Consider the following 8,834-nt stretch of genomic DNA (forward strand, 5'->3'; position numbering starts at 1 on the left):
CCCCCACCGATTGACGCCCATGATAATTATGTACCATGGCAACAGTCTGTAAATGTTCGCGTTGGTCTGTTAAATTGGCATTTTGTGAGGCAGTGGCATTTGTGAGAAAACGTACTTGAAAGGCTTGCCGTATACACAGGCGAAGGCTGATTAAGAAGGTCATAATTTAGTTTCACTATATTGGACTCTTCAATAAACGTAAACTTGAACGTCTTACAATTTGCGAGACTGTCTGCGAGGAACTTGTCGAGTCAACTGTTATTCAACTTGGGTCAACCATCTATATAAGAGCAAATTTTACTCGGCCTCCGAGAAATGTTTGCTCCTGAAACATCTGAGACCGCGGTCTTTCGCGACGCCAAAATCGCTCCACGTCCGTGGAAAAATGTGGAGGGTGTCTTCCGCCGGATCGGACACATGTTGGTTGATTTTTTGTGTGACTGCGTTTAAGATCGCGATGTTTGAAGCAATGCATCGATCCTTCGTTGATCCCAGACAGGCCACCGAAATTATAACGCAACACTGTGGCGCGCAGCGAACTCACAACGGTCAGCCTTGGTGGATGCATGGAGCTGTAAACACATGATGGAAGCAACAGAGCACTATACACGTCACTCACATGCTTGTGCTTCAAATCATGCAAATAGCGAGCACCGTAGACTCAACCTCGTTTCCAGGGTGTGGAGCAGGCTGCAGTACGCGTTACCATCGACAGTTTTGCATAGCCCGGAAATACTACGCAGTGTAGACTTTCGATTGGTCAGACCGCGCAAGGCATACTTAATGTGAAGTCCTTCTGAGTATTCGTTGCACTCGGCGCAGGGGCGGCAAGCGAAGCATATGAAAGAATAGGGGCACTTGGTGGCCACGCACCATGGAGAAAAAATATTTTACCAAGGTCACCCCATAACACAATTTGGTGAACGCTTTTGCAGAAGGGCCGAGTAGAACACGTAAACGGAACCCCTACGTTGACCTCGCTGACCTCGCACAGTCTAGACACGCAGAGAAGCCAGCACAGGGGGCGGCCAGGCAGTCAACGTGAAAGCGCACACGACGGCAAATTCCTGCGAAAAACGCAGTCACGAAAAATCGACGAAAAGGATCGCCGGTCCGTACGGGTAAATCAGGACGACCCGAAGTGTCTGACCCGGCGGAAGACACCCTCCGCCTTTTTCCACGGACGTGGAGCGATTTTCGCGCAGCGGGAGCCCGCGGTCTGGGATCCTTTCATGAGCAAACATCGTCTCGGAGGCAGAGTTAAACTCTCTCTTATATATATAGATTATTGTTCCCAAGAAAGTGCACCCCTTTATTACCACAAATGGTGTGGTCCATGGGGAATCCATGCAGCATGGGGCAAGTTCGCGCAAGGACTATAGTTAACCATTGGTCGACTAACGCTTGCCCGAACTCTGTCTAGTCGACGATGGTTAACTACGCTAGTCGACTATTTGGAACCAACCTACTGGGGTTGGATGCTTCGCTGGTAACCATAGCCGCGCGCGTTCATAACGTACAGCAGGGAGCCAGGATCCAGACGTTTTGCAATGACATTTTGACCAGTGTTTGACTAGAGACGTTCGCACTTTGCTATCAGTGCGCAGGCGTGAGGTACGTCACAAATCAACCACTAGTCGACTAATGGTCCTTGCCCGAACTTGGCCCTGCATGCAGCATAGGCAGCATCACGTACGTACGGCCGGTTGTCGATGTCCAAGGGACAGCTCTCACTAGCCGTACTTTTTACCGCTCGGTATCTTTTTGTGGGACGTGCTTTTGGTTTGTTAATGACTTTCTTAATTGATAATTATTTCAGAAACACATCTCTTCTTGTACCAGTACATTAAATACACATGTAAATGTCATTTTTATTCTTCAAGTCTCGGCGTATAAGCCGCCCTGTGTATAAGCCGCAGTAAACATTTTCATGGGCAAATTCAACGTATAAGCCGCGGCTTATATTCCGAAAATTACGGTACTGTACGTGTGTATAAATGTATACACTCACGCATGTACATGTATATCATACAAGAATGTATGTATGCATTGATCATGGCAGCCTTTCTGAGACTGACGTTGCAAAAGTCTTGCAAGAAATCGATCAAAATGATTCGGACAGTGATTGTGAAGATTTATTGTTCTTGGAAGTGATATTGACGTGTCACAGTTATTTATTGCAATGTTTTTGGGGAAAATCGTACAAACGATGGAGGAAAAGTGAACTCCAATGACTATGAAAGCCAGTCATATTTTTGTTTCCGACACGCATCACAGCTGATCGTGAATTTCTTTTATTATTATCAACTGACTAAACATCATAATTGCAGAGATGAAACTGGCCTTGGCAAAAAATTCTGAAATTACAGGGGCCTAATGAAAAAAAAAATAGTGGAAACATATTTAAATAATCTTTTTTTTAGTGGTATTGTTAAAAAAACCTGAAGTCTGCTTCACTCAACTTACCTGTAGAGCAATACTACTTATGCATATTCCCCCTACCGGCAGGTATTTTCCGCTAAGAGTTATATACAATAGGGCCCTCTGGCGCCCTACCCATAATACCCCGTGGCATGCGTGCCTCGTGAGCGTCCTCTTTTCTCTTAGCGGCAGGTCGGGTAGGACGTGTGTAAAATAGCTCCTGTTTTTCCTCGTCAATTTACTACCCTTTTTTCGCTTAGGAGAAGTTTATAGTTAAAAGAGTTAATAAACATCAGTTTGAAGAGTTTCTCATCATCTTCTTGGTTATATTTATTCGTTTATTATGAAGCGTTTGGGGAGAACCCATCTGTCACAAACCGGGGGGAATTCCTCTCCCACGGGACGGACCGCGTTCTCGGGGGACTCTGCCGTTAAAGCTGTGTCGTTACCGCGGCAGCAGTCCCTTGTCCAGCACCCTCAGCAACTGCCGGCTGGGGGTGTTGGCAGTTCCGCTGACCAGTTTAAGGGACCTCGGTCTCCTTCTCCGGTCAATTCAAGTGGAACACCCAAACAAAAGGTACGCTCCGGCAAGGTTCCTCCAAAACAGGGCCGACAGGGCAAGCATGGCTCGGGTACGAGCGCCGCTATAGCCCCCGGCCCTTCCCCGAGCGTGGGGCAGCCCGAGGGGACTAGCTGCCACGCTCCAGTGGGCTCTAGTCACCCATGCCCTCCCGACACAGTGCCGAGTACCACTGGTGACCGGGACGGGCTGTTGCACGGGCTATTGGACCGACCAGTGTTTGCTGTCGGCCGTGTATGTTATGAGCGATGCGGAGCCGGTCGGCTGGGGGTATCCCGGCCCGACGGCCCCCGGTCTATCTCGCTCTGAGGGACCGTTCTCGTCATCGGATTTTTTCGTTGTTCGGGGGTCCCGGTGCTTCAGGTGTCTTCTGACTTGTTGTCAGACACACCCCGGGCCGTTCTTCAAAGAAGAAGAGCAAGAAGAAGAAAGCTGATCGCGCTGTTCTTCTTCAGATTCTGACGGCTCCTCTGACCGGTCCTGCCGGGACAAACGTGCCCGACGTGAGGACCCGATCTCGAGGTCTGATTTCCTGCAGGCATTTCAGTCGATTTCAGCTACGCTATCGGCTATGTCTGCAGGCCGCCAGGCGAGCCCTAATGACGGCCCCCCTGAAGTGGCGAGCCACGCCCCACAACCCTTTGTCGTTGGTCTCGCCTCACAGTCTCCAGTCACTGTGAACAAAGGGACATACCGCATACAGTTAGCCATGCTCCAGAGTCCCTCCCTGCAGTGAATGCTTGACAGTCATCATTCATTGGTCATGGTTGGGTGGCCCAAGCAAAACGAGATATACCACACGTGGTTGATTGTGCACCGGAGGCCCGGCCCACAGCGAGCGCTTCACGTGCGTCGACCGTGGGCCACGGTTGGGTGGATCAGAGACAACAGGACCTACCGCACACAGTTAGCCGTGCGCCGGGATCCCCGTCTGTGTTGAGTATTCACCCATCAATGTCTATTGTCTCTGAGGGAGTTGCACAGCCACCACTGCGTGGTTCTGTACAATTTACCCCTCCAAACGGCTCTTGTTCACCGGAGTCTACTCGGCCCTCACAATCGGCTGATTCATCCGATGATGACGAAGAACCAGACCAGTTACAGCGGCTGTCCATCACTGAAACAGAACTTCGTTTAGTACAGCGGGACGTGGTACGGGTACTTAAATTATCCTCTGCCGATGACCCCCTCCGCCCGATCATAAATCGTTCAAGCGTAGGACGGGCTCCACATCTTACAGTGACAGAGTGTTCCCCATACTCCCGTTGGATCAAGTATGTATGGAACACATCGACAACATTATGTCAGCAGACAAATGGCGGCCATTTCTCAGACGGGAACAGGATTACTACCGTTTCCCGCATGAAGATTTGACCAATTATTTCACCACACCTACCCTCCCCGACGCAGCAAAAGATGAGCTGGCGGTCGATGAGGGGAATTCGTCATCCCAGCGGCCCTTTGTGGACAAGACGGGCTCCACATCTAACAGTGACAAAGTGTTCCCCATACTTCCGTTGGATCAAGTATGTGTGGAACACATTGACAACATTATGTCAACAGACAAATGGCGTCCATTCCTTAGACGGGAACAGGATTACTATTGTTTCCCGCGGGAAGATTTCGCCAGCGCCAATGACCAAACTGCAGTGGGGTAAAGGCAAAACGTTTGTTATTCCCCCGCCGCAAACCACTGAAATTTAGTCGTGGTGGTTTTAGTGACCGCACGGACAACACTTCCGGTGCGCGCCACGCAGGCCTGCATGTTCTTCGGACAACAACGGCCCCAATCTGGCAGCAGTTTCCAGGCGCTGGCCCCCCGCTACCCCAGGGGTTGGCGCAAGTGACTTAATAGACTCGTGGCGGCCTCCCGCTGTCGGACCCGTGGGAGGCCGTCTCCAAGACTTTGCGGGGTCCTGGGCTCAATTTACGTCCGACCGGTGGGTGCTCAACTCAATCAGGTGCGGCTACGCACTCGAGTTCTCGAGCACCCCCCCCCATTAAATCCTTTTCGTCTGTCTCTCACGACAAACTTTGGTGTCCGGTTCAGGCCCTGAAGTGGTACGTTGATAGAATGAAAACGCTCCGAATGGGCCATTCACAGCTTTTTATAACAACCACTCCGCCATACCCGCCAGCTTCATGTGACACGATTGCCCGCTGGTTGGTTACAGCCATCAAATCAGCGGTGGATGCACCAACAACAGAGTCTGTTGGATCAGTCCATGCACATGAGGTCAGAGCAGCTTCCACTTCCTGGGCCTCCTTTAAGGGTGTTTCTGTAAAGGACATCACGCAGGCAGCATGTTGGAAGACCCCCAACACCTTCACCGAGTGCTACTTGAAAGACGTTCTCCAGACGGAGGGCAGAGCAGGGAGAGCAGTGCTGAGGGCGGCGAGACTTCCCTAGAATAGGGGACTTCCCTAGAATAGGTGAGTGTCCTTAGTCTGACTATTTACCTTTACAAATTACATTGTATATTGTGTATAAATGTATAGTCAAACACCTTTATAACAAGTCCTTGGTCTTTACAAATTACCTTGTTATAACAGTTACCTTGTGCAAGGACTTGGCTTGAAATCTTTTTGAGCTTGCTATAAGAAGTGTCTTGTATTAACAGTAATCTTCTTTTCAGTATTCGACTGTATTGTGTCATAATGCTTTGCATTTTATTGTCTTTTTGTACCACTGGGCACATGTATACATTATGCACCGGTGGGATACGGTCTAATGAGGCGTTCCCCCTAACAAGGGCTGACGTCTTGGTTGACATAAGGTTCATTAATATCCTTAACATGCAGATTTCTTGGGTGTTCCCTCCTGTCCACCTTCAGGCGGAACAGTGGGAGCCATCTGGGGTTACATTTCCATGTTTTCGTGCCCCTGTGAGTAAACAATAGCATCTCGCATGACCCACCGCCTTGACGGTTTTATATTCTGCAGAAATGATAAATATTTTAAAGGGGGACATTGCCTTTCAATCTCAAAAAGTAAATTTGGCTGTTTGGAATTGTTCCTTAACCATTTTAAGAATTGTTCATACAGTTAAACAACTATAATTTTTGCAATTAGAGCACGTGATTACAAAACCAAACATTTGCTTCTTAATTGATAACCAAAATGGTGGGCCGTGTTTTGTCACAAAATTACACATAACCAATTAATTTCAAGACATATTTATGTGAATTACAGTATTCTACATTTAAATTATCTCATCTCATAAAAATGCTTATAACAGCCCAAAGCTGAAGGCAACGTGCCCCTGCTAGAGCACTTTCATTAATAATAAGCAATATTACATAAATAAAATCTGTAATATTAGAGATTCCTTCAAAAAAGTATTTCCAATTAAGAATCATCTTTAAACTTTAAGACTTATCTCTAAACTTTAAGACTTGTCTCTAAACCTTATTGGGGGGGGGGGGGTCTAACTACTCTACCACTCCTTGTGGTGTGTCTAACTGGGTAATCCACTTTTCAGCTTGTTGTTCCACCTGCGCAGCAAAAGCTGCGTCGGTGGTACTACTATCCGTTTGAAAAAGGGGATGAAGACCAACCTCATTTTCTATGGGTCCCTTTCCTTCCAAACCGCCAACCGAAAAGACTTTGCTCCGACCTTTACGGAGCCAAAGTGGAATGTCCTTGTTGTCGCAAAGTTTAAGGAGATCGTGATGGACAATCTCAGTCCTCTTTCTTCCTTGAATTTTGTACAAAATTGGTGATATAGCTTTGATCACTAGTAGGGGTCCGCGCCATATTGGTTGTAGTTTTCGTGACTGACCAGGTGTAGGAGCTTTGTTTAGTTTATAAACCAAGTCACCTTCATCAAACATGCTCTGATTGATATTAAAATGCCTTTTTTTGGTATTTTTGCGACCCACCAATATTGGCTCTAGCTATGGAGTGAACCTTACGCATGCGCTCTTTCAGATTCTGTACATATTCATGAGGCAGTGCACCTGGAGTGTTAGCATTTGTCATATCAAAAAAAAGTTCTATTGGTTGCTTCACCTCCCGCCCAAGCATCATCATATTAGGTGTAAGCCCGGGAGAGAATGTATCGCCCCAGTAAGTATAGGCAGATCTTCATCCCATTTTGCTACACTACCCTTTAGATGACACCTAATAGCCTGAAGTAATGTTCTATTATATCTTTCTATTTGAACATGGGCGGTAGGGGGTTGTCCTAGTTTTTGTTATCTCGAGCAGACTACATATGGCTTCAAAAAGAGAACTTGTAAAATTTCTGCCCTGATCGGTGTGGATATGTTCGGGGCATCCAAATCTTGATATGAAATCGTTAACAACTACAGTGGCAATGCTTTCTGCAGTTTGATCCTTTAAGGGATAGGTCTCGACCCACTTTGTAAATTGACAAATAAGCATTAGAATGTATTTGTTTCCCGATTCAGATGGGTTGAACGGACCTAAGATATCCAAGTGGATACATTCTACTGGTGCACCAGCATGGAATATGGTTAATCCTTGATGGACCTTTGTGCACATTACATTGAGAACAAGTGTTGACATACAGTGAAATGTCTTCAGCCATCTTATACCAAAAGGCAGTCTGCTTCACTTTTTGGATGGTTCTTGTGATCCCAGGATGCCCAGACATTTTCGAATTATGAGAAAGTTCAAAGACCTCTTGTTTCATAGCATTAGGCACCAAGAAAAGTAATCGTGGGGACGTTTCGCATTCCCACTGATAGTAAAGGACTCCGTTTTGTTTGCACAAAAGTGAGACATTTAGCCAAAGGTATTTCACTGCTGGGGAACAAAGTTGCAGTTCGTTTTGTGGAGGGGAGATGTTATTTTCTCTCCAGTTTAATGGGCCCAAGTCATGGTCCTGCTGCTGCATTTCTCACAATCGCTTGTTACTGTATTTGTTCTGGAACGCCATGGATTTATCAGTCGACTGAGCAGGCATCTCGCCAGTGTTTTCTGAGAAATTGTCAGCAGTGGGAACATTCTGATCAGCCACCAGCAGACGCCGGGTTGGACTGAGCAAATTGTTATCGCTGCTCACTGACATATTTTCATTTGTAGCGGCAGCGGGTCCATGCACTTGTTTATTAAGTTTTGTACTCCAGAGGAGTTGGTATTGGTGAAAGGCTTTGCAATTTGGCGCACAGCCAGTGGGACGACATCGTCAACGTCTTCATTGAAACGTTCCACTGGTCGTGGATTCGCGTACAAAAGTGGCAACCACCACATGGGAGATCTTTAACTTTACAACCCGCATAGTAGCAGTTACAAAATGGAGCATCACAAGGTACTCGTAAAAGAGAATCAGCGTTGGTATGTTTTTTTCCCTTTCTGTGAAGTATGACCATGTCGTACTGACTTAATTCTTCGATCCACCTTGCTAGCATACATGAAATTAGTTTGAAATGCATAAGCCAGGCGAGACTGTTGTGATCTGTCCATAGGTAAAACTTACGCCCCAATAGATAGTGACGATATTGCCTAGTAAATCTAACTACTGCTAAAAGTTCTTTGCGCGTCGTTCAATACTTCCTTTGCGAAGGGGGCAGTATGAAACTACCGTAACTGATAACTCGTTCGCAAGTACCTTGAACTTGAATAAGCTCCGCCCCGATGGTGAAGTCAGAGGCATCCCTATCTAAGATAAATGGGTTGTCACTATTATTCTTAGGAAACGCTAGAATTGGGCTAGTTGTCAATACACTGATCAAGTGGCAAAAGGACTGTCGTGTTCATCCTGCCATAGGAACTTTGTTTTTTTCTTTGTGAGATCGTATAGAGGTCTAGCTAGTCTTGCAAAATCCTTGATGTGATTTCTGTGATAATTGGCGAGCCCCATCAATC

The sequence above is a fragment of the Patiria miniata genome, unplaced genomic scaffold (assembly GCF_015706575.1).
Source record: "Patiria miniata isolate m_02_andy unplaced genomic scaffold, ASM1570657v1 HiC_scaffold_25, whole genome shotgun sequence".
NCBI lineage: Eukaryota > Metazoa > Echinodermata > Asteroidea > Valvatida > Asterinidae > Patiria > Patiria miniata.